Source organism: Blennius ocellaris (assembly GCF_963422515.1).
Source record: "Blennius ocellaris genome assembly, chromosome: 2".
NCBI lineage: Eukaryota > Metazoa > Chordata > Actinopteri > Blenniiformes > Blenniidae > Blennius > Blennius ocellaris.
The window spans coordinates 30,395,405-30,421,748 of NC_137651.1; the positions used below are offsets into that span (position 1 = coordinate 30,395,405).

The window sequence follows — 26,344 nt, forward strand, 5'->3', positions numbered from 1 at the left end:
CCGACTGGCTGTTTGATTCACGTTGTCACACACGAGACCGAGCGCCGCCGCCTTTTGTTTCCCTCCGCTGTGCTGAGGGAGGATTTGTGGCGCAACGGAGCTGCAGCCAGTCGGGTGGAGGATGTGAGGATGAAGCCTCGAGGTGTTGGAACAGCATCAGACAGCGGAGGACGACAAAATGGAGGGAGGGAAGTGTGGGGGTGGGGGGGGGGGGGGGGGGTGGAGGATGGCGGGAAGACGATGCAGACACGTCTCTCTTTCCATCCTCGCCTCCGTCCGTCTGCTTTCACTCCGTACGATCTCTCTCTCTCTCTCGTTTCACCTTCCTTTCGCTCCTTCCTCTCTCCTCCCTCGTGTTTTCCCTCCGTCTCTCCTCTTTCATTCAGCTTCTGTCTGTCTGGCTGCCGCCTTCATTCACTCCGTCTCTGTTTACACATCTGTTCCCTCCGTCCTTCACCCGTTTGTCTCTCCATCATTTCTCTCCATCTGTTTCTTCCTCCCACGCCGTCAGTCTCGTCTGATTGTGACCTTTTCTTCTCTCTCTCTCTCTCTCTCTCTCTCTCTCTCTCTCTCTCTCCTTCAGTCCTAAATTCATCTTTTCTTTAATTACGAGAGCGGAGAGCAAAGACCATGCAGGCGTTCCCATAACCTCATTTTGAAGTCACATTTAAGAGAAAGAGATCAAGGACAGGCCGCGTCGTGTCGTTGACGTTAAACAAACTGAATGCAGAAGCTAAAAATACAAACCCGAAGCTACGAACGGAAGCTAGAAGCGCAAGTTACAAAGTGGCGCTACAAGCTGAGACAGTGGCTGTGGGTTTGAGTCACATTTCATCAACTTCTTATAAACCTGAAGCCACTTAAAGAATCACGGGTTATATGACGCTATATACAAGTTATATGACGTTATATACAAGTTATATGACGTTATATACGAGTTATATGACGTTATATACGAGTTATATGACGTTATATACGAGTTATATGACGTTATATACGAGTTATATGACGTTATATACAAGTTATATGACGTTATATACGAGTTATATGACGTTATATATAAGTTATATGACGTTGTATACGAGTTATATGACGTTATATACGAGTTATATGACGTTATATACAAGTTATATGACGTTATATACAAGTTATATGACGTTATATACGAGTTATATGACGTTATATACAAGTTATATGACGTTATATACGAGTTATATGACGTTATATACGAGTTATATGACGTTATATACAAGTTATATGACGTTGTATACGAGTTATATGACGTTATATACGAGTTATATGACGTTATATACAAGTTATATGACGTTGTATACGAGTTATATGACGTTATATACGAGTTATATGACGTTATATACGAGTTATATGACGTTATATACAAGTTATATGACGTTATATACGAGTTATATGACGTTATATACAAGTTATATGACGTTATATACAAGTTATATGACATTATATACAAGTTATATGACGTTATATACAAGTTATATGACGTTATATGACTTTTTGACCTTTTCCGGTACAGTGATGCGAAAACGACGGTAAACTTTCCCCCTCATTGTGAAATCTTCCACTGATAGACTGAAGCAGAGGCGGTGGGGAGTGTGTGTGTGTGTGTGTGTGTGTGTGTGTGTGTGTGTGTGTGTGTGTGTGTGTGTGTGTGTGTGTGTGTGTGTGTGTGTGTGTGTGTGTGTGTGTGTGTGTGTTTGTTACACGCGGAGACTCATGCAGTCGAGGGCGAAACAAAAGCTTGAATTCACACAGTGACGACTCAATCAGAGCTGAATGTAGAAACAATGTGGTCAGTGTGAGACAAAGGGCTCCACCAATCTGCAGCACAAAACCATGTCCGGACAACAACCATGTTTTCAAGTGGCCACGCTAAACTTTTGCTGCATTTTTGTGTGTTTACAATAACGGACAAAGCCAATGAAACCCAAACTTTATGACCACGGTTTCCAAGGTGAAACTTTCCAAAAACTCTGCTGGTCATGTGCACCACGGCCTTAGTGACTCGTAGTTCTGCACATGCTCAGTAGAGACAATCAGAACCATGTTTCCTCCGTGATGTCATGACTCCCAGTCCATCCGGCCACGTCACGGCCTGGGATGCTAACGACATTGTTTGTTCAGCATGTCTGCCGTTTCCATGGAAATGCAGGATCGAGAAAAAAAAAATCCTGTGTAAACGCTCGCCCTCGTTTCAGCTCCTTCACTGATTTAAATCAATCTCTGCGATTTGAATATGTGTTTCACTTTGTTATGAAAGCGTTTTCAGATCAGCTGGATAATGACTGGACACTAGAGGGAAGTCAACAGTATTCTCCATCACTGTGAAACATTCAGGAGTGTAGAGATATTTGGAATTTGCAATGCTTAATTCAACTGTAAAATGTTCCAGTTTCCGAGGGAGACACTTCCCCGATGGAAATAGCTTTGTCATTACGCGGAGATCTCCAGAGGCTCGCGGCTGCATGTGTTTTCATTCCGCGACGGCACTCTAATCCCCCCAGGACGTCTGCTAATGCAGTCATAATGGGGGGTCAACGGGGGGGGGGGGGGGGCGGCGGAGTGGCCAATCACTGAGGCCCACTTCACACTGCGATAATAACCCTCCTCTTCACACCTTCCTGCTATCAACACCCTCCGCTGCTGCAGTCGCACACAAACAGCCTCCGCTGTGGAGAAAAAAACAACCAGGTGGAATCAGAAGCTCCGTCGAGATCTTCGTCCAGCAATGAGGACCTCCAGACAGAAAAGAGACACAAGAGTGTATGACTTCTTGCTGAAACAGAAATGAACTGTCACTTCCAGACCGTAAAGCCGCTACTTTCCCCCCGACACACTTTGAACCCTGCGGCTTAAACAACGGCGCGGCTAATTTATGGATTTTTGTGGGTTAATGAGCTTTGAGCCACTGATACATGGGTGATGCATTCAGGTACATGACGTGACTCTGAACTCTCCTTTTATTCGTTTTAAATTTGGTGGTTCTGACAAAGGTTTGACAAAGCCTGTTAAGACATCTTTTATTGCACCTATGTCCCATCCTCCCGCTGCAGCATAACTCTGAGTCCAAGATTACACATGAAATTAATATTTACACCTCTACGTTTTCAAAAACAACACAAACCTGGTTAAGAGCTACTATGAGCGTGTCAAATCCATAGGCGGCAGTGCAATGGGAAGCATAAAGCCACACAAGCAACAACAAATGGTACGAACGACTTCCTGTTCCTGCTGCGATAATGCAGAGCGTCGTTTGTCTGGACCAACAGAGAATTGGAGCGCTTCCTAAATGAGGTGTCAAGTAGGGCTGCAACTAACGACTATTTTAATAGTCGACTAGTCACCGACTATTGAAACGATTAGTCGACTAATCGGATAATTATTCATTTTTTCTTAAATTTAGCATGAGGTTGCTTTGATTACGTGGCAAATGATGATAAACACAAGAAAGGTGGGTACCTCAATGAAAAATGCATCTTTTATTCAACTTTGCTGCTGATAGGCCATAAATCCAAAAATAAATAAACCTCTGTCCAAGGACAGGCAAATGTGTTTTATAAAAAAATAAATTAAAATCAAGTAAACATTTCTTTCCTGTAAACCAAGGGCACATTAGAAGCAGTAAAACATTAAATAAAAAAAAATATAAAGTGTATTTTGTGAAGTGCATTCAGTTGTAAAAGAACTTTACAATTCTCAACAGTCTGAAATCGAACGGCTTTAACAACTGACATTTGTAAGATACACAGCTGAAAAAGTTCAACTGCCCGACGTGCTTTCTCTTTAAATGTTCGCGCATCACCGAGGTGCTGCCACGATACGCAAGGTCTGCTTTGCAAACCTTGCAAGTCATCTTTTTGTTCGCCGTATCCAAGCTAAAACGCTCCCAAACTTTTGAAGTTCTCGTGCGCGCAGCCGCTGTGTTGGACGCCGCCATTATTTCTGCGTACGTTACCGCGCGCCAGAGACGCTATTGCGCATGTGCGACTCGGCAGAGATTGTAATGAAGTGCGACGCCTCACTCTGTTGGAAAAAACCCGTCTAACGACGATTGTCGACAATGGAATTCATTGTCGACAATTTCTATTATCGATTTTTGTCGACAACGTCGACGAATCGTTGCAGCCCTAGTGTCAAGAGTATAAAACAAGTCAAATTAAAAAAAAAACCTATTAACTGGGAGTCGTGTCAGCTAAATCAGAGATGTATTAGACAGTTTTTAGAGCAGGAACTATAAACAGGTCGCACACTTATGATGCTGATGGCGTTTTGTCACATACTGTGACGATAATCTCCTCCTGAGTGGAACGCGTGTAAACGGGAAGACGAAGGTTTCTGCTGTTGCGTTGTTCAGGTCTAAAAGTAAGGCGGTGGCCTGAAACTGCTTGTGAAAGCACTGAAGAGCTACCAGAAAGCTCATAAAGGAGTCACTACAGCGACCTTCTGCAGTAATCAGATACGAGAATCCCCAGCGTGTTAATGCTGAACCACTGCCAGATACTGAATTTAAATCATTCAATTAAATTTTTCACATAACTGGACATAATGTGAATGAATCCAGTCATCAGAGGGACAAACAACCGCAGTCACATCTGCCTGTTCAGACACAAAAATCAGCAGTTTATTTCTAGAGGTCGTCCTCAAAATAGCTACTATAAAGCCATTCATGGCCTCAATTTCAAAATCAGCCCACTACATTCCTCACACTGTATTTACTCTGTTCATATCTGGGTTTCATTCACTCTGCCCTTCACGCTGTCTCGCTGGCGTCACTGCAGGACTGGCGGCTGCTAATCAAGTTAGGAATCGAACTGCACAGCTGAAGGAGTCCAGGAGTGGCCTGCGAAGCAAAATGCTGCAAATACCAACGACCACTGTGAGTCACACTGACACAGGGGGAAAAAACCCAACAAAAACCTGCCTGCTGCTCACAAAAAGAAATGTTTCATTCATTCCAACCCAAACTGACAAAATCAGTTTTTCAGCACCACAGTGACACATGACTCCTCAACATGGCATTTAGACACACACACACACACACACACACACACACACACACACACACACACACACACACACACACACACACACACACACACACAAACACGAACACAGCAGAAACGCTGAAAACGATGCCGCTGTTTGTCTTTGTCACGGAGCCACACCCACTATAACAATTACCAGCGTTTATGTCGAGATCTACTTTCCACAGTGGAGGCGCACGGTGTTTCCGACCAGTTGCATTTCCAAACTTTTATACGACGATCAAGTCCGAGCATTTTCCGAATAGTTCCGTTTTGCGTGTCCCTGAGCTCCGTTGTCATAAACAGACGCCCAAAACACAACAAAACTTGAAATCAGAATCCCCGATCTGCAGTTCTAAAGTCCGTGGGCTTCAGTCTGGTGTGAAGGCCTTGAAAATGTGTCCCATCATAATATCAATTGTGCAGAAAGGTTAATAATTGTAATTACTGTATTTTGAAAACAATTTTTTATAGTTTGGCTGGTCCTGCGACTTGTATATTAAAACAAATAACATGTACAAGTGCGACTGGTCAGAAAGGACTGCATGCAAAAGTATGCTGTTAATTCTTTAAGATTATCTACAATATTTATTTCTGAGTGAATAAAACTTCCTCCTACATAGTAGATAATTACTGTGTGAGTCATCATAAACGCCAGCGTGTTAGCAGCTAAAGCTAACAAAACAGTGAAGAATCAACATTAACTAGGTCGATTATTTACGAGTACTAGTTTGAAACTCTTACTTTAGCGGAGAAACTGAAGGTAACTAGTGGTAAACTGAGTGACAAAGTGACAACAGTTTCTAAGAATCTCAATAACTTTGCAGCATCAACAGTGGTACTGTGGTAGAATTTCCATCTTAGAAACTGCATGACGTGATTTGATTCCTATCATTTCCTTTTTCTTTTTTTTTTTGATCGGCTGTCTTGAAGGCTCAATATTTTTTATGGCTAAAAGGTCGTGAGCCCACTTTACTTTGGAATTCAGTGCTGTCACTAGACCTGAAATAAAATCTTGCCCCACCAAGTATTTACATGGAGAAACGCCACTGAACATGTATAAGACATCTGGTGAACGCCGCTCCTGTTTTGTCCGGCACGCGCGGTGCTTTTAATGTCTTTTCCCCCGGAGATGATCGAGTAGAAAGCCAACTTTCATCAGTCAGCCGTTAGCATAGCCACCGGCATCCGCATCAATCAGAGGTGCACTCCCCGAACCCGCGTCCGGAAAGCTCGGCCCGCACGTAGAACAGGACCAGGCAGCGGGCGCCGGCCCAGCCGGACCGGCGTAGCGGTCGATAAAGCAGGTTAGCTTAGCAACCTCGTGTTGAACGTCGCCACGGGCGCCAAGTGTTGCAAGAAAGGACAGGAAAGTGTGAATATAGTGACAACTCTTCATGAGAAATCACACTTCACAGTGGTGCTGGCATGTTGTGGTGGCGGATGAAACGTTCCACCGATTGGCCATTTTTACACAGAAAACCGGGTCAAAAGATGGAATGACTTGCCTTTCCAGATTAAATGTGATTTATAGTCTGGAAAATGTGGTAATGCTGAAACTAATGATGTGCAGGAAAGAAACAGACAGCAGATTCGCAACTGTTTTCACTTATAGTTTTAAGTAAAGTCCACTGAAATCTAACCCTAAACCCTAAGTAGCTGAGTATTTCTATCATAATCAGTTACTCTGATGTGTAACTTTAATTTGAAACGCTGCTTCCTATCTATGTTGGCGGCACTCTGAGCCCTCTCCTGAAAAGCAGTTACACGCCGCAGTGATATCACACTGAAAAGCCTTAATGTATGAAAATACCAGTGAAGGTGACATTTTAGATGATGTATGGAGTTATACTTTTGAAATATTGAGCCCCGAACGCCGGGAGTCTGCAGCGTTTTATAATAAAAAACCATCAGTCATGTTAAATGAAATCGGCCCTGCAGGAAAACGGCTCCAGGTCCACTCACGGCGTTCACACTCTTGAACGTTTCGCTCTCCGAGCTGCCGGACTTACCATGATAAAGAGCAAAAGTGCTGCTGTGGGACACGACGGTGACTGTGGGAATTGAACCAGTGACCTCTAAGACATGAGGCTGAGCGGAGCGTGAAGCGTGTCCGGACCGAGGCGAGGGGCGAGTCGTATTCATTTACGGGGGTTTGTGAACCGACCGACCTTTAATCAGGTTATTCACAGCAGCCAGACAGCAGTCCTGTGACCTGCTGAAAGACGACAACAAAGACGCCATCTGACGAGGGAAATGAGCCCGGCTTCCCGGGAGAGCGCCGACTAATTAGCCCCATACACTAAATATTGATGAAATTAGATAAACTTGTTGTGTATACTATTTTGAAGGAGATATTTTCAAAGACGAAACGCATTAAACTCCTTACATAATAAATGGGCAACGCTGAATCAACAGACTTCCAAAACGAAAGATCACAGTCTTTTAAGATACCTGCACATTTAAAAAATGCTTAAAATGGCCTCGGAGCAGCTCCTTTTTAGACCGTCGGACAGGATCCGAGGTGTGCGAGCAGTGGTTCGAATGCAGCGAGAAGCAGACGTGCTCATTGGTTGCTGTAAACTTGAGAGGAAATTGCTCTGCGCTGCCGCGTTGATTTGAGTGTCAGACGAGAGGCTTTCCAACACCCTTCAACAAGCTGACGAGGACTTAAAATGAAGCTTTAACGTCGCCTGACAAAACCTTTTCAGGACCCGACGGAGGAAAATCTCTCCGTGATTTCACCAAAGTAGTCAGACTAATGAGACAACTGAGTGAATCGCTGTGGTCGCAGCAACAGAACCACAGGGAACGGACTGACCTTGACAAAATCACTGCACTACCCTCATATTCGCAGAAGCAAGTGGTCACGTCTGTCGGTATTTAGATAAATGGGTGGATGGAGGGACAGAAAGATGGAGAGATGGTTGAGTAGGTAGGTAGGTGGGTAGGTAGGTAGGTAAGTTAGTAGCTTGGTCAGACGGTATCCAGCTCTCAGTCGTCTTGCCCGTTGTGATACTGCAGTATTCAGTCTGTTGCTGGATGTAGTTCAGAGATCAAGAGCAGTCAGAGATGAGCGCTTGGGGGGGGGGGGGGGGGGGATCTTCTGGGATCTGTTTGCCAGAAGTAGTCAGACTAATGCTACAACTGCGTGAAACACTGTATTTCTCAGAGATCAGCTGTTGACGGGCCACAGCAGAACGACAGGAACTGGACTGACTTCAAAAAGAAGTAAGTGGAGTCAGTTCTGTGAGTGAGTGAGTTCTGTTCAGACTGAGGGATGGATAGATAGCTGGAGAGGTAGTTAGGTACGAGGTTGGTAGGGTAGGTCAGTAGGTAGGTAGGTAGGTAGGTAGGTACGAGGTTGGTAGGGAAGGTCAGTAGGTAGGTAAGTAGGTAGGTAGGTACGAGGTTGGTAGGGTAGGTCAGTAGGTAGGTAGGTAGGTAGGTAGGTACGAGGTTGGTAGGGTAGGTCAGTAGGTAGGTAGGTAGGTAGGTAGGTACGAGGTTGGTAGGGAAGGTCAGTAGGTAGGTAGGTAGGTAGGTAGGTAGGTACGAGGTTGGTAGGGTAGGTCAGTAGGTAGGTAGGTAGGTAGGTACGAGGTTGGTAGGGAAGGTCCGTAGGTAGGTAGGTAGTTAGGTAGGTACGAGGTTGGTAGGGAAGGTCAGTAGGTAGGTAGGTAGGTAGGTAGGTACAAGGTTGGTAGGGTAGGTCAGTAGGTAGGTAGGTAGGTAGGTAGGTACAAGGTTGGTAGGGTAGGTCAGTAGGTAGGTAGGTAGGTATGAGGTTGGTAGGGTAGGTCAGTAGGTAGGTAGGTAGGTAGGTAGGTACGAGGTTGGTAGGGTAGGTCAGTAGGTAGGTAGGTAGGTAGGTAGGTAGGTAGGTAGGTAGGTACGAGGTTGGTAGGGTAGGTCAGTAGGTAGGTAGGTAGGTGGGTAGGTAGGGTAGGTCAGTAGGCAGGTAGGTAGGTACGAGGTTGGTAGGGTAGGTCAGTAGGTAGGTAGGTAGGTAGGTAGGTACGAGGTTGGTAGGGTAGGTCAGTAGGTAGGTAGGTAGGGTAGGTAAGTAGGCAGGTAGGTAGGTACGAGGTTGGTAGGGTAGGTCAGTAGGTAGGTAGGTAGGTAGGTAGGGTAGGTAAGTAGGCAGGTAGGTAGGTACGAGGTTGGTAGGGTAGGTCAGTAGGTAGGTAGGTAGGTAGGTAGGGTAGGTCAGTAGGCAGGTAGGTAGGTATGAGGTTGGTAGGGTAGGTCAGTAGGTAGGTAGGTAGGTATGAGGTTGGTAGGGTAGGTCAGTAGGTAGGTAGGTAGGTTGGTAGGTAGGGAGGTAGGTAGGTACTGTAGGTAGATTGATAGAAAGATCAATGGATACTCTGTTGACCTTCAAGGGTTTCAGGAAGAGGCGGTGTCCAGCACTCTCAAGACATCAGTCGGTCCAGTTTGATCCGACAGAATTCTCTCTGCTGCTGGACGCGGTCCAGAGTTCAAGTCCAAGCAGAGATGAGGACCAGCAACAATGTACAGGGTCTGTATTCCACCTACTTTCTTCTTTTTTTTTTTTCCCTTCCAGAAGGCGTCAGGTTAAGACTCGGAACGCCTTCTTGAAGACGAGGACCATGAAGACAGAACCCTGACTTCCTGTCTGCTCATCAAATGGACTCACAAACACGTCCTGGAACAGTTGGCTTTCTTTTGTTTTCAGCGCTGAGAGACATTTTTACTACTACTTAAGAAAGCATACATTCTATTTGAATCCTTCAGATGAAACACGTTTTTTTTTTTTGGACAGTTTGTTCAAAAGAACTAAAGTTAACAACCTCCTGGATCACTGCACGAACAACCAATTACACATTTCTAATTGTTTCTGTATTGTTGCAGGACCAAACTATCAGTTCACAGTGATAACCTTCACAACCGAACACCACTAGAATGACCTCTGAAGCACGGACACAAGCAGTAAAAACACTCATCTGAGGCTAAAAGGCTGCAACACTGCAACACTTTGTGGTTTGATTCATCTGTTCACCTCTTCTTGAAAGTCTTTATTCTCACTGTGAGCTGGAAAACACTACAAACGGATCCACTGAACACTTGAACCAGGGGGAACAGAAGAAGTCTTTCTGAAAGAACTTCAGATGAAAACTGATTTTAACACATTCATCTTTTCGGCAAGTGGCCGTTTCTCTGAGTACGATCCGTCTGTTGTGTCACTTGGCCACTTATTAGCCCCCTGGAGACGCTAGCCGTCGAAACCAAAACCCGATTTAAAACATCCCGAGAACATCGAAGCCGTGACTCTGATGAAACCTGCACTTGGGCCCCATTTACACCATGAAGGTTTCAAACGAAGACGCAAAACTCTTGTTGTGTTTTGTTTCTCCATTTTACACAACGGTGCTACCGAGCTACTGAAAACACAACTTTTTGAAAATGGCTCCCAAGGTGGAACTTTTTGACAAAGCATGTACGCGGGGAACATTGTTCTGATTGGAGACAATCAGAACAATGTTCCCTCCATGTCGTGACTCCCAGTCCGTGTTCTCCTGGAACTTGGCAGTTTTATTATTTCATTATTTTATATGTCGCATGAGCGGGGGATAGATTTTGTTGATTTACTTACAGGAGTGTGACAAAGACGTAGGAAGTGTCTGTCTATACTTTCTATTGAAGATGAGTAAAACGTCTTCACGTTTGAAGCCAGTTAGACTCCTCCCCCCCCGTTTGCACTTTGTTTGCGATGATCCCACCCATAAAAAACAAGCCGTTGTTCGACGTGGATGATCTGCTGCGGTTTGATTTAATCCACATTTCTTGTATTTTCACAGCCATCAGCACACATTTGTTTGACTTCCTGTGAGTGACGTTTAACAGTGAGAGGAGCAGCCTCGTGCTTATTGTTACACTTTGGGCCCAATTCTTCGGTTTGGGACCGTTTGAACTTACGGAGGCTGAAAACGCTGCTGAAGAAATTGAAGTCAAAGCCTCTTTTACGTTCGTAGCGGAGCAACAAATCCCTGATACAAATCGCTATAAAAATGGAATCAATTGTTCCCTGGTGCGAGGCCAAACAGTGTGCAGAGTATGAGAGAGATCTGCTCCGAAGGTCTCAGAGAAATCCTGGTCTCAGACAGACACAACACAGACTTCCTCCTGCTGCACACGAAAGAAACACAACAACACTGAAGACACAAAGGCCCCGTATGAGAGAAACAATCAACTCCATGTGCCACCGCCGACCTCAAACACATCATGGCCAAAGAGTATGTTCAGCTTGTTTGTAACTGCAGGCTCCGTGACAGCATTAAAGACGCGATAAATTACTTGTTACTTTGTTGGTTTGATTCCTGATTAAAAACTTCAAGAGGCTGTAACATTACACTGAGATGATTTTGTAACTTTAAGTCGGAAGGAAACAAACTGAGACTCCACAGCTTTTCTATCAGGAGTAAAAAAAAAAAAAAAAAGAGTGGCTTGTTTTCTTCTTTAGTGTCTGTGGATCTGAGATAAAGGATAAATGTACACTCCTTTCTAAGGTGGAGAGCGAACTAATTACCGAGTACTGCTGCTCTGCAGTAAGGCCCCGTCCACACGAGTGATATGTTTCCTCCCCAGCGAACACGGCTCAACAGTACATAACGGTGCGTTTACGTGTTGTAGTTTCCATGTTGGTCCTCTAGGTGGTGCTGTTGTTTGTTTTAGTGATGAAACCACACACACACACACACACAGCAGAGAACAATCCGCTCTAAACATCAACACTAGTGGACAGACGACCAAGTCGGATTGTTATTACGGTGACTGTCAAAATAAAAGTAACAAGTCCGGGAGAATATGGACCGGGAGTCACGACACCACGGAGGAAACTTTGTTCTGATCGTCTCTACTGAGCATGTGCAGAAGAAGTAGCATTTCATCGATACCGAGGCCGAACCTGAGTTGCATTTCCAGTGGCTCTTGAGCCAGATTGTCTCATAAACAGACACACAAAACACAACAGAGGTTTTGAGTTCTCGCTTAAAAATGTTAGCAGGACCGTAACATCTTAAAGCACTTAGTCCCTGCCCACACGAGTCAAAACTAAGTTTTTACCCCCCATTGACCGTTCACTATATAACTGACTCAAAGGCGCTGTGACTCCGCCATAGAAACACAAAATAACAGAGACACAGAGCATGGAACAATCCTTGTATTTGAGAAATCCAGCATGTGGCCGTTTTGAAGCGTGAAGCAAGGCCGGCTGTTGTTGCTAAGTGACGTCCCGGAGAGGGCTGCGGGGATATTGGGTCAAGAGGTGGGGCGATGACATCATCGTTTTCAGCAGACGTGTGTGTTGTCCGTCCACACGTCAAAGCCGAAGCAGCGTTGTCAAATTTCTCCACTCTGGAACCTGTTTTCAGGGTTCTGATGACCATTTAAATGATGCATTCACCTCCAGGTAATTCCTCGGCCAATGGTTTTCAGATATTTACTGTTTGGAGCAGGGATCCGCGGTCTCATCGAGGTTTTACAAACATTTCACATTGAAAATGGATCCAAAGGATGGAGGTTTAAAGAAGAGGACTTGTTATGTTTTAGACTATTGTGAGACAGCTTGAAGCTACAGGATATAATATTTTAGTCGTAAAGTAACCTTTTGTGATACAAAACTGAGAAACGTGTCAGAGAGGAGGACTCGGATTAACTCAGTGGATCTGCGTTCGCTCGGCGTGCCAGTGGGAAACTCTTCCTCAGCATTTCCCGAACTGCTTCTGCTCCAGAACTTGAAATCACAAGCTGCTTCTTACTTGACCCAAACAAAAATGGCTGCCAAGAGAGCAGACTGCACTTCACCGCCTGCTCGGCGGCTACAAATCCTCCGCCTGTCCAGCCCTCCCTGGGCTCCTCTCAGGTCTCACACAGATATTTATGAAGTGTTTGGGTACACTAATTTGCTCTCATCTGGACTGAAGTGCTGACACGGAGCGACGGCGCCTCAGCGCGCTTCAGATAAACTGCTGCTGGGCTGTTGTTGTTGTTGTTGTTGTTGTTGTTGTTGTTGCTGCTTCTGTGGATTAAAGCCTGGTGTGTTCCTGCAGCAGATTGCCCTCACAGGGAACGGCCAGGCCTTTTAGTGTAAAGGTATTAAGCCCAGGTTTAATCCCGAGCTAGGAGAGCAGCCAATTTAAACTGGATTCGACCCACGCCGCCGCCACACACCACTTAGCACATCTCCGCCTCCCGTCACTGTGTCCAGCCTCCGTGTTGCTACGCCTCCCCCCCCCGCAATCCTGCCTCCACATTTGTCTTTTTGTTGTCACACGTTATCTTCTGTCACGTCTGGGAGAAATGTGGCGATTGTGTGTGTGTTTGCACACAGGGACGGACAAACACACTGCTGCTGAAGCGCTCACCGGGAACACTGGGAATGTTTCCTCCCGTGTGAGAAACACCAGGGACGATTCAGAGGCACAAAACACTCAGAGATGTTCGTTTTTCATTAAGACTTCCTGGGAGTTTGTGGAGGAATATGGAAAAAAAAATACAAATTTTAATAAGTCAACCTTTCAGTTTGTCTCTTTGTGGATGATTCACCTGTTTATCGAGGAAGTTCACCACATGGACTGAAATATATCAAAATCATTGACACTCCTTATACAAAGGTAATTATGTTCAGTTCAGAAAGGCTCCATCACCTCTAATATCTATTCTTCTGCTTCTGTACCATGGCCACAACCGACACTGGCTCATGTTGTTGATCCTTTATGGCACAAATGACCATGTTTGGTCACTTCCTGTCGCTTTAAATTGAACGCTAAGTTGTTTGGACCCATTTGCATCACGTGTAATGATGTTTCACAATCTGTGTTAGCAGCTTTCACCGCTGTGACGATCCGTCCTCTCCTCGCCCAACGTGAAATAAAGTTCATGTGGTTTGTGCTTTTTAAAAAAAAATATTACAGTCATCCGTTCGGCCTTCATTGGACCACCTGGTGGGCCAGTTTTGGAGCGATTGGCGGGTCGGTTTTCGGACAGCCTGGCTTTTGGAACGCCTGACGTGCTGGTTTCGTATTATCTGGCCTGCTGGTTGTGGACAATCTGACAGGGTCATCTTTTAACAGCCTGGCGTCCCGGTTTTGGCCCGCCTGGTGTGCTGGTTCTGCCTTTATTGGGCCGCCTGGCGTGCCAGCTTTGGCCTGCCTGCCGGGTGGAGTTTGGATCCTAGTGCGGTCCAGGTTTGGACCCTCCAATGTGCCCGTTTTGGATCATGTGACCTAATGGTTGTGGCCTCTCTGGGGTTCTGGTTTCTAACCTTCTGGGTTTTTTTTGCCCCACTGGCAGACCAGCTTTGGCCCTGGGCTGCACGTCGGAGCCGGACCCCTCGTGAGGAGGCAGCGGCTCGTTGTTTGTTTCTCCGTGCTCCTCGGTCTCGATGCTGCCGCAGAGGAGTCGTATCCGCGTGTGATCCGTTTTTAATCTGCTGTTGTAAATATATTTCTTCCTCTCTGAATCTGCCTCGCAGCCACTCTGCGGCTCTCTGCAGATCCAGCTGAACCCAACGGTCTTTTTTTCTTCTTCTTCCTGCTTCATTCAGCCTTGTGTCCTCATTACCATGCAGACCTATATTTTCAAAATACAATCCCCTAATTATCCGTGCCGTGGTAGTTTAGCATCGGGAGTGGGGGCGTGCTCTGAAAACAGGCTTTCATGTGCAACGCTGTTAGGGTCCATTTATTTTCGACTCTGTTCCTTCGTCGGGGAGAAAAAAAAATGGTGCAGCAGATCAGTGTGTGGTGGCTCGGAGCGCAGTGTTTGTTCCTGCTCATTCGGGGGGGGGAGAGCAGAGAGGAAGCTTTGTGTGAATCAAACGATTGTTCGATAACTTTTCAATTGTGGAGACCACCTCTGAAAGCGGCTGGCGTAAAAATGTACAAACAGCCGATCCATTCACAGTAATCTGAGTAATTCCTTCACAGATAAATGAAATGAGAGCGATAAATCAGGATGTGGAGGTTTTTTTTTTTTTTTAAAGGGCCAGCCTGTGTGGTATTGTGACTTCAGATTATAGGTTCACCTGCGGACAGAAATCAATAAAAAGCATCTACTGTTATAAAAGGCATCACAAATATTGAAGTGTTTCATGGCAACATGCAGAGAGCGACTCCTCATAAAGTAACATCGCTGTAACTTGATTACTTTTAGTAGCCACAGCTCATCACTGATTACTGTCATGAAATGACTCAGTTACATAACATCCAGATTATAGAGCATCTTCATCCACTAACATCCAGATTATAGAGCATATTCCTCCTCTAACATCAATTATAGAGCATATTCCTCCTCAAACATCAGATTATAGAGCATCTTCCTCCTCTAACTTCAGATTATAGAGCATCTTCCTCCTCTAACATCAATTATAGAGCATCTTCCTCCTCTAACATCAGATTATAGAACATCTTCCTCCACTAACATCACATTATAGAGCATCTTCCTCCTCTAACATCAGATTATAGAGCATCTTCCTCCTCTAACATCTAGATTATAGAGCATCTTCCTCCTCTAACATCAATTATAGAGCATCTTCCTCCTCTAACATCAAGATTATAGAGCATCTTCCTCCTCTAACATCAGATTATAGAGCATCTTCCTTCTCTAACATCAGATTATAGAGCATCTTCCTCCTCTAACATCAATTATAGAGCATCTTCAAGATTACTTGGAGATGCTGGTGAGAGTGGCGTGTCTAGCAGAGATCTCAATGTGGATTCCACGGCCTTCGTTAGAAAGCATCAGGTGGCCTCCAACATGGAAGGTTTTTGAACGTTCTCTTATCAAAGACCTGATTTACGTGGCAACGTTGAGCGAAAACACATCGTTTACTCGTTTTTGTTCAGAAAAGTTTCGCGTTTACAAGTTTCGGTGCAATTTTGAAAACTCCCGAGCACCGTTGTGGTGCGAGCCAAATCCCCAAAACGCTTCGGAAGTTTTCTGCTTTCACTTGAAAACGTTTCTGGCAAACTGTCAGCAGGGCCTCGGCGATATGCTAAGACATCCCAGGTTGGCAGAGAAGCAGGATGACGTAACATCCCCGAAACAAACACCTCCACCTCCTCCTCCTGCTTAAACCCCGCAGCCTCCTCCAGCTCACCTTCACCCCCCCCCCCCCCGACCCCCAGGGCCTCCCGCCCTGCGAGCGGGCCCCCGGGACCACGGGGAGAGAAGATTTCGCCGCGGGGGGAAAGCAATAAAGTTTCAAATTACACCCACACTTGATTTAAGCCTGTTAAATCCATCAGAGGGATCAGGGAAGACGGCACGCAAAGCTCTCACACAGGTTTCCATGTGCCGGACGAGCTCCCGTCAACACGGCGGCGCGGCAGCGGGCACGGCGGGCCGCTGCTCCACCGCCCCGACATGGCCGCCGATTAAAGCGGCCTCCGTCTCACCCTGAACCCGGCTAACAGACATCTGATCCCCACGGCCAGGACATGAGACCCGGGTCTGACTGGCGTGCGCAGCAGATTTCGTCCACGTCGCACGTGAACCGACGGTAAGCAGGTGACTTAAGGTGAGTCAGCAGCTGCGTGACGGGACAAGCAGCCAGGCCGGGACTAGAACCACACAGGAAGTTCTCCAGGACTAGAAACCAACAGGAAGTTCTCCAGGACTAGAAACACACAGGAAGTTCTCCAGGACTAGAAACACACAGGAAGTTCTCCAGGACTAGAAACAAGCAGGAAGTTCTCCAGGACTAGAAACACACAGGAAGTTCTCCAGGACTAGAAACAAGCAGGAAGTTCTCCAGGACTAGAAACACTCAGGAAGTTCTCCAGGACAAGAACCACTCAGGAAGTTCTCCAGGACTAGAAACACACAGGAAGTTCTCCAGGACTAGAAACACACAGGAAGTTCTCCAGGACTAGAAACACAGGAAGTTCTCCAGGAGCAGAAACAAACAGGAAGTTCTCCAGGACTAGAAACACACAGGAAGTTCTCCAGGACTAGAAACACACAGGAAGTTCTCCAGGACTAGAAACACAGGAAGTTCTCCAGGACTAGAAACACACAGGAAGTTCTCCAGGAGCAGAAACAAACAGGAAGTTCTCCAGGACTAGAAACATACAGGAAGTTCTCCAGGAGCAGAAACACACAGGAAGTTCTCCAGGACTAGAAACACACAGGAAGTTCTCCAGGAGCAGAAACACACAGGAAGTTCTCCAGGACTAGAAACACAGGAAGTTCTCCACAACACAAAGGAGCCTTCAGCTCTTTGACTTCTGTTTCGTTTCATTCGGGCAGGAAACTCTCCGCCGCCGTATCTTTCCTTCCCGGATCAGAAAAACGTTGACAAACCTCCGCTGGAATCACGTCCCTGCCTTGAATTGAATGGAGGATATTTCCAAACCACGCCGCGCGATGTGTTTTCAGGAGGAGCCCAGCAGACACGAGCAGAGGGCAGCTCGGTCCATTGTCATCGGGGCTCCCGATGCATGTTGATCTGTGTTGATGTGAAGCAGAAACTTGTGTCTCCTTCAGTTTACTTCCTCCTCAGTGACTCAGATAACTGCAGTGTGACGGCGCTCCGACTGCAGCCACGTGGAAACAGCGCTGGTGGAATCTCTTCAATCACTTGCTCATTTTTGAATTAATATCTCAGTTTGGTGTGATTCTTATTCATTCACTCGTTCTCGGACTGGCTGAACACTGATGGCCACTCTCACTCCCAGCAACACGTAAAACTGCACAGGACAGTTCAGAAAGATTGTAAAAAAAAAGTCTTTCAGGACTCGTTTACATGAAAGGTTTTGCGTTTAAGATGATAAGACGATGTAGTTAGCATTGAGGGCCACTCGTCCGTGCTTTTGGGTACAGTCATAATGAAACCACACACATGCAGCAGAGAACAATACGCTCATTAAACATTAAACACTAAACATTAATAATGGGAGAACACGCACATTCCAGGGGACAGAAGTTGGACTGTTGTTATGGTCTAAACTTTGGGTCCGTTCAGACCTTTAGCGTCAAGATCGGTGATCACATCACATCACATCACGTAGCGTTTCGGTGCTAAACACGTCAGTGCAGATTGTGTTACTACCTCACTTCCATTAAAAATCATCTGCCCACACATTTACATATTACGTGTGACGTATTTTACTGCGACACCAAATTCCTGGGACACGTTCGAGATGCATGTTTACGCCAAAAAGCCTCGGTGGTCAGGTCCCACGCCACCTCAGGAAGGAGTTTGACGCCCCGTTTACATGTCAACGAAATTGAGTGTAACTGTCTGTATAATTAGGTTTTCCATTCACACGACAGCGGTGGTCGGAGTCCCTGTAACTGTCACTTTTTTATACCAAAGTAGTGTTGAATATGGGACCCCGCCCCCCCAAATGAAAATGTCCTTATAATAAATGTCTCTTGACCAATCACTTGGAAATCGATCATTCCATATATGTCTAATATAAACATATTTCATAACCATTTCGTTAGTATGAAATCAAACGTTCCTGACCGCGATATATATCATCTGTACTGCTTGTTTTAAATGTAGGCCTGTAGTAACGACAACGTCGACTACTCCATTCTAAAAAATCGTCAACGTCAAATCCGTAAGACGGCGCGTTGCCACGCCCACTCGTCACACGCACTAGTGACCAGAACAAACCAGACTTTAAACCAGCCAGAAGCGCCAAGGTAGAGTTATTTGCATTCTTTGTACGACGGAGCTAGCATAGCACACCAGCACAACTTCCATGTGGGGCGTTTGAAGCGGAGGCGTCACGTTGTTACTTGTGACGCCGGAGAACAGGAGTCAGTGACGTTACTGTCGCCAACGTTTGCTAAATTCATTTACTTTCAACTCAGCAACATGAGCTTGAGCTCCGCGCGCCTCGGTGATGCTAGCTAACTGCGTTTGTGTTTGCTTACTGTTAGTCGCTAGTGGCTAAACAGCTGTGTTTAGCTAACTTTAGCTAGAAATAGCATATAATGCTGGCATGAATGGTAACGGTGGCTAACTTACAGCTAGCAGAACACAGCTATCTAGCCACGAGCGCCACAGTGTAGAGCTGCTAGCTATGGTAGCAAATATGCTGTAGTAACATCAGACGTATCTGTTCAACGTTACGTTTGCCGATTCATGATTAGCGCTAGCTTAATCACGCTGTGGTCGTTTCCCACTGAAACACATTATTAGACTGACCTTTGCTAGCTTGGTGGGGGGGGGGCAGGATGAGGACATGAGGACATGAGGACATGAAGATATGAGGGCATTAGGATATGAGGACATGAGGAGGATGATATCAACAAGGTAAACATTTCAGCCTTCAAAGTGACGTCGAGATTAAACACAAGAGCCACAGAAGTAAGAAATGGGAGCCAACATCCACCGAGGCTAAACTTTTAATGTCAGCCACTGAGCGGCTAAAAGGATTTGTTTTAATAAATAAAGATTTTCAGTCATTGTAATGACATTACGGCCTGAACTGATCGTGAGATCCTCAACCTGACAGTCAGCAAAAACAGAGTAAAGTCTGAGCGTTCAGTTCCTTTGTCCTTTTCTCTCTTAAGCAAAGCTTTAATCGTCCCGTCGGGTTCCAAACAGAAGGAAGAGAATTTACCATCAACCATCACATGGTGCATTTACAAAAGTGCTTCACTTTCATGAATGCTTTTGAGTATTTTGCTGATCTGATCCGCAAATCTGTTTATTTTAAGCTCAGGATTCTCTGTAGCCAATCAGGTGACTCCGTCCGGAAGGTTCTGAGGAGATGAATTCATGTGATGCAGCCAGTCGCCAGCGTAAACAGCACTGAGCTGGAGTTCTGGCTGTCGACCGGCTCGTTAGCCTGTTTAGCATCGTTAGCATCGCTATTGGAGCGCCAACATCCATCCGCGTCGTTCATCCAATAAAGATGAACGTGTGAGATCAGTGACGCTCAGCGAAAAAGAAAAGCACAGCGGCTCCTGGCTCCAGTTTCAATAATTTCCTGTTTTATGGGCGCCATCGCCGCGGTTGCTGGGCAACCAGCGCTCCGAGGCACAGCCGTGAGACCGCAGACGCCCCGTAGACCGACTCCTTCATCAGCTTCACCCTTCACAGGAGTCTGCACAGCAAATATCCTGGGCCTGACGGATGGAAGGACTCCAGAATACAGAGTAGAATCCACAACACATTAAAGTAGAAGGTCTCTACTGTCACAGTAAACTTTTTCTTATTCAAGCTCCGATGTGATCCGGAAAACCTGATGAACATCTGGAGCAGATGGATGGTCCATCTGTTGATTTGTGTTATTTTGAGAGAGTTGAAAATCATTTACATATTCACTTCGACTCATTACCGATTAAATCTACAATAAGTCATTTCAGCTGCTGGATCACGTGATTCCCCCGAAACTAACCGGCGTTTCAATATTTCATTGAAGAATTATCCTCAGTCTCAATCGTTTTAATGAAATAATTAGCCACATTTCAACCCGTGAAAATAATACTTTACAGTATGAATTGTCTCCTGAATGATTTAAAAGCTGAAATCTGTCATTCTGCCTTCATACTGGTTCCCCGTCTTCATCCTGAGAGACGAACTTGTCATTTTTCTGGGCTAACGTGAGTTGGATCAGCTGTTTTTAACGAGGTTACGCTGTCGTTGACAACAGGTTGACGCTCTGCCGTTGTCCCCCCCCCCCCCCCCCCCCCCCCCCCCCCATCACGGCACACAGTGGCACTTTAAAGGGATTTGGGAGCCTCTCCTCCGTCCATAGTGGCATCATTATGAGAGCCTATTATGGCCGACTCACAGACTAAATGCCTTGTTTCTGTCCGCCATGGGAGCTTCTATAGAGCCTCCACTCCCTCCTTCAACAGAGAGGCCCCTTCATCACGCTGCCCTCTCCTCCTCCTCCTCCTCCTCCTCCTCCTCTCATCCTCCTCACTCTCTTCTGCCTCAGACACAGACAAGCCTTTATCTGCCCATCATGTGCTCGCTCCTCTTTCTCTTTTTTCTCCAGCCTGACCCTGTTTTCCACAACGAGCACGCCGGTTAGGATTTGGGGGGCGGAGGAGAGGGCGCACACAGAGAGAGAGAGAGAGAGAGAGAGAGAGAGAGAGAGGGCAATGGGGGGAAAGGCTGATTTGGAAAGCGAGCTAAATATTTTATCCATGGCAGCGCTATCAGTCTGTGTAGCTTAATACCGATTTGATGTTATCTCTTAAGTCTTCCCTGCAGTGTGTGTGTGTGTGTGTGTGTGTGTGTGTGTGTGTGTGTGTGTGGTTTTTTTTTTTCATATTTTGTTTTCTGGTCAAATAATCTCTTCACATCTGCAGCGACACGTCGAAACTCCAGCTTCAGTGTCGTGTTTTTTTTTTGTTTTTAACGATGCAAATGAAGAAATGAGCAGCACATCATTCGTTCGACTGACCAACAGCCATAAATCTGAGACTTTTAGGTGCAAAATTGTGGATAAATTGAACTACAAGGGTCGATGAAGAGGGTGCAAACAGAAGAATGTGAAGATTTTTAGCTATTCAGCTGCAAAAAAGCAAAACCTGAGGATTTTATGTTCAAGATAAAGACATTAATCAAAATATATTTAGCCAACATGTAAAGTTTTGTATTTACACTGCAAACATTCTGAAAAGGATGCCCATTTACACGGAAACGACAGAAAGGCTGAAAACGATGTAATTTTCATGTTGGGCCACCAGTCGGTGCTGCTGCTTTGTTTTGGTAATTAAACCACACACAAATGTCAAAATAAAAGCACCAAGTCCCAGAAGAATATGGACTGGGAGTCACGACACCACAGAGGAAACATTGTCGTCTCGACTGAGCATGTGCAGAACTGCTCGTTACTACGGCCGCGGTGAGCATGCTCAGTAGCAGCGTTTCAGAAAAATCGCTTTCAAAAAGTTGCGTCTCCAGTGTCTCCCGAGCATCGCTGTGGTGCAGACGCCCAAAACACTACGTTTCTTCACTAAGTTCGACGTTTTTTTTTTACCCAAACTCATCTGACCTGCAGAGTTTTATCATAAAATAAAAAAAAAAAAAAGCTGCAAGAAACTTCTTCGCCTCATCTCAATGTACTTTAACCTTCCTTTATGCTCCACGTACCCACTCACTCCTGCACATCTCTTCTTATCTCATATCCTCCACCTATTTGATCTTTTTTTTAAATGAGTCCTCCTCCTCCTCTGCCTCCTGTTTTTATTATCTCCCCCCTCATATCTCCTCTCTTACTCCAGTATGAAACCTTGTACTTAATCAAAATGATATTTAGCTGCAACTGTGCAAATAAACAAGGTCTGAACATGTAATTATGTTTAGCAATGTAAGTAAACTAAACATAAAATTATTAACATCGGTGGGGAAAAAAAATCTTCAAATATTAGGTTCCTTAGCTGGGGATTCAATAAAACTACAAGTATCGAGGGTTTTTGCTAAACGAATTATGGTGTCTATGAAGTTATTTAGCTCAATAAATACAATAAAACTTAAAATATGAAGTTATTTAGAGTTTAATTACAACGACAAATATTCAGTTGTTTTATCAGAGATTCAATAAAACTACAAATACAGTTACTTAGCTAAGGAGAATTAATAAAACTATACATGTGGAGTTACTTAACTACATAAGGTGAAAGAAAAGAGTTGCTCTTTTTTTGGCTATTGCAATAATTTTTTTCCCTGAAATGATGGCTGGCTTGGTCAATAATAATAATAATAATAATAATAATGTGACACCTGTGAGTGAATCAAACAGGTAAGAAAAGACAAAGCTGGAATCAGATTAAAAACGTCTCCATAAAAGCAGAAGTGATAAAAGCTATTTTAATGACAAATAAACCTCATCGCAAAAAGAATGAAGGCTTCACATAATGTATCGTCATCCTGAGGTTTATTTATTCATTTAATCCAGCCTTGGAAATAGAGCAGAAGTCTGATGATTTGAGGGAAGAGAGAGAGACAGAGGGAGGGAGGGAGGGATGCGCGTTCTCGGTGCTGAGGAAGGGGGGAAAGGGAGGGGGCAGCCAGCCGTCCGGTCGCGCGCATGCTCGAGACAGCAGGTGCCCGAGCCTCCGTTGAAGGGAGGAAAAAAAAGTGATTTGCATTGCTAATGAGCCCCTGTGAGCCTCCTCCCCCTCCATTTTGGGGGGCAAAAAAAAAAAAAGCTTCTAATATGGCGACATGTTTTCATCCGTGCGCTCCTCTTCCAAAGCAGAGCGAGAGAAACGCACAAAACACACCAAGACACCGAGAATGTACAAGAATCCAGCAGCTCCAAATGACTGCAGGAGAAAAAGACAATGTTCACAGGAGGGGGAGGTAAAACACAAAGAAAGAAAGAAAGAAAGAAAGGCAGTGAAGCAGGTCAGAGCAACCTGACACTCGAACTTCCCCAAACATCAAATCATCACTCGTGCGTAAATGTTTGATGAGTGGAGCCATTTCAAAGGTGTTTCTTTATCCACGCCGGGAACAATAGGCGGCCACAGACCCACATGGAAAACAGCCATTAATGATCGATTAATCGGCTGATGGGTAATAGAAGGTAAAAAAAAAAAAAATAGCCCCAATCACAACAATCAATGGTGAGAAAAGGATCAGCGGGTGGAGGAACAGAGGGGTGGAGAGGGGCTTCAACATCAACAACAACAGAGGAGGGGGGGGGGGGGGGGGGGGGGAGAATTCTTCATTGAGCAAAACAAGTGAAGCGCCAAATTCCCAACAAGCAGCCCCCTTGTCTATTGTGGGGAGGCGGGGCAGTGGGGGGGCTATGCGCCCTTAACAGAGAATCCGGGACGAGCGTCACTTCATTTTTATTCACCTTAAACATGTTAAAGATGATGAATGAAGGGATTGTAAGAAAAAATGGCCTCTTCTCTGCGCGCTGACCTCGTTTACATCCCGCACATGGACGTCTGGCTGCTGTGATGATGATGGTGATGATGAGGAGGATGATGATGATGATGTGACGCTGTCTGTCTGTCGCCATGTGCGTGCTTTTTTTTTCTCTCTCCTTCTTTTGCACGCGCTTCGTCGAAAATCCAAGATGCCCTCTCCTCCCTCCTTCTCCCCCCCCCCCCGTCAGTCTCTCTCCCTCTCTGTGCGCGCTCATTGTGTATTAAAATCTTTTATTTATTTATTTATTTTTTACAATGTAATGTCGTTATTTTTCAAAATAACTTCACGCGCCTTCATGTTATTTTCTTCATGAAGCGTGCGTAAATACGCACAGAAAGACGCACATGAACAGATGACAGACACACATGTCAGATGCACACGGGCAGATTGAACCGTTGGTCATGGTGTGTGTGTGTGTGTGTGTGTGTGTGTGTGTGTGTGTGTGTGTGTGTGTGTGTGTGTGTGTGTGTGTGTGTGCCCCAGAAAGCACTAAACTCCCCTCCATATGCAATATGGAAATATGGGAAATATCAAGAGGGCGGCCATAAATCCCTGCAGGGAATTTCCATCAAGACCGACTGACACAAAAACGGCACACAGGCTTCTTGTGCTGCGCTCCACGTGAATATTCCGACCTCTCATGTCGGGAATCTTAGCGTCTGTTGCTCCACCAGCTGAAGAAAAAAGGCGCACAAACGCAGCGGCCACACGGCCGCACCGAGCCCGGCTGTGATGGAAGCTCACTGGTCCGGGCCGAGAGATGATGGACCGGACCGCTTCCTCGCAACCTGCCCGCGTTTCTTCATGTTTTCTTTACATTTGAGCAAGGAGACGCGTCCAGGCGGAGCGCGTCGCCAAACAACAGCCCCGCGCGTCATTGTCCCCCTCCGCGGCCGCTCACACAGACAGAGCCCCCCCAAAACACCCCAAAAACACATCCTCGTGCACGCGGACCACCCCCCCTTACTAGTCAGCTTTAACATTAGCACTCCCACTATTACTACTACCAGGTTAATTTGACCGTTAACAGCTAATTACCCGCGCGCTAATCACCATTAAACGCAGTCCCGCGACCTGTAGCCTCCAGAAGCCAGTTTGAGACAATAACACACACGCACACACACACACACGAATCCACGGCAGGGATGGATGGATGGAGGGATTCACAGCAGCTGGGGGGAGACGACAGGAGGGGGAGGAAAGGAACGTTAAAATAATAATAATAAATGAACCAAACAAACCTCCTTTCGTGCGCGTAAATCCGTTTCCAGGCGCGTGGAGAGAAAGGTAATAAGCTTGTTGTGTTGGACGGGAAAAGACGCTGCTGGGGCTAAATCCTGCGAGCCATCCTCTCTCTCTCTCTCTCTCTCTCTCTCTCTCTCTCTCTCTCTCTCTCTCTCTCTCTCTCAGCCAATTGTGTGATGAGATGAAATTGGCGCGAGGGGTCGAGCAGTGGGAGCCACACGCACGCGCACACATATGCATTTTATGCGCGCGCCCACGGACGCAAAAGACGCCCTAATCACCACCCCCCCCCCTCCCCCCCCCCCCCCCCCCCCCCCACTCCCCCCCACTCCCCCCCCGCCCCCCCTTTCAGAGTTTTGGATGTTTTTTTTTTTTAATCTATGAGTTTCTCCTCCTCCTGGTGATGGACGGGGGATGTGCGCGTGCAACTTTTCACGTGCGCGTAAATCTAAGGAGGGAAGATGAGCGCGAGACAAAGACCGGCAAGCTACAACTCTGGAGCTGCTCCATTCACGTTTAAAGGCATTGTTCAGTGTGTGTGTGTGTGTGTGTGTGTGTGTGTGTGTGTGTGTGTGTGTGTGTGTGTGTGTGTGTGTGTGTGTGTGTGTGTGTGTGTGTGTGTGTGTGTGTGTGTGTGTGTGTGTGTGTGTGTGTGTGTGCAGGACAGAGAACAATGGGAAAGAATCAAGGCAAGCAGGAGGAGGGAGTGGGGGTGGTGAGGAGTGGGCAGAAGGGGGCAGAAGGGGACAGCCCCCCCCCCCCCCCACCCATCCTCACTCCTCCTCCATTGAGCCTGAGGTGGAGAAGCAGCCTTAACGTTGGTCCTTCAGAGAAGCACCTTGGTCCCTGTATGGCTGCTCACACAGAACCGCCGCTGAATCACTGGAGACTTCAGGTGTAAAAAGAGCCCCCCCACCCCCACACCACCCCCACCCATTGGTCCCAGCTCCTCCTGAGGTGGTCGAACCGGCAGCACATTGAAGTGTAAATGAAGCTGCTTTCGGCTTTCTATTCACTGTGACACTCCCCCTCTAACTTGCACCTCCAGGTCTTCAGCCCAGATGTTGACATGCAGAGGTTCAGGTATTCACAGCTCTGGCTTCTTTACGCAACAGCGTTTTCAAGTGAAAACGTAAAAATCACTCAAAACACAACTTTTCTC

The 26,344-nt window shown here is 46.0% G+C and overlaps 1 protein-coding gene across 1 annotated transcript in view; it reads right to left on the reverse strand.

Annotated features, from left to right (window-relative positions):
- Window positions 1-25,288, reverse strand: part of LOC308143063 (uncharacterized protein) — a 41,263-nt gene extending 15,975 nt beyond the window's left edge. Inside the window, exon 1 of the mRNA XM_080513734.1 lies at window positions 25,179-25,288. The gene's annotated coding sequence lies outside the window, so the exon portion shown is untranslated. The remainder of the gene's footprint in view (window positions 1-25,178) is intronic.
- Between the last annotated feature and the right edge of the window lie 1,056 nt (window positions 25,289-26,344).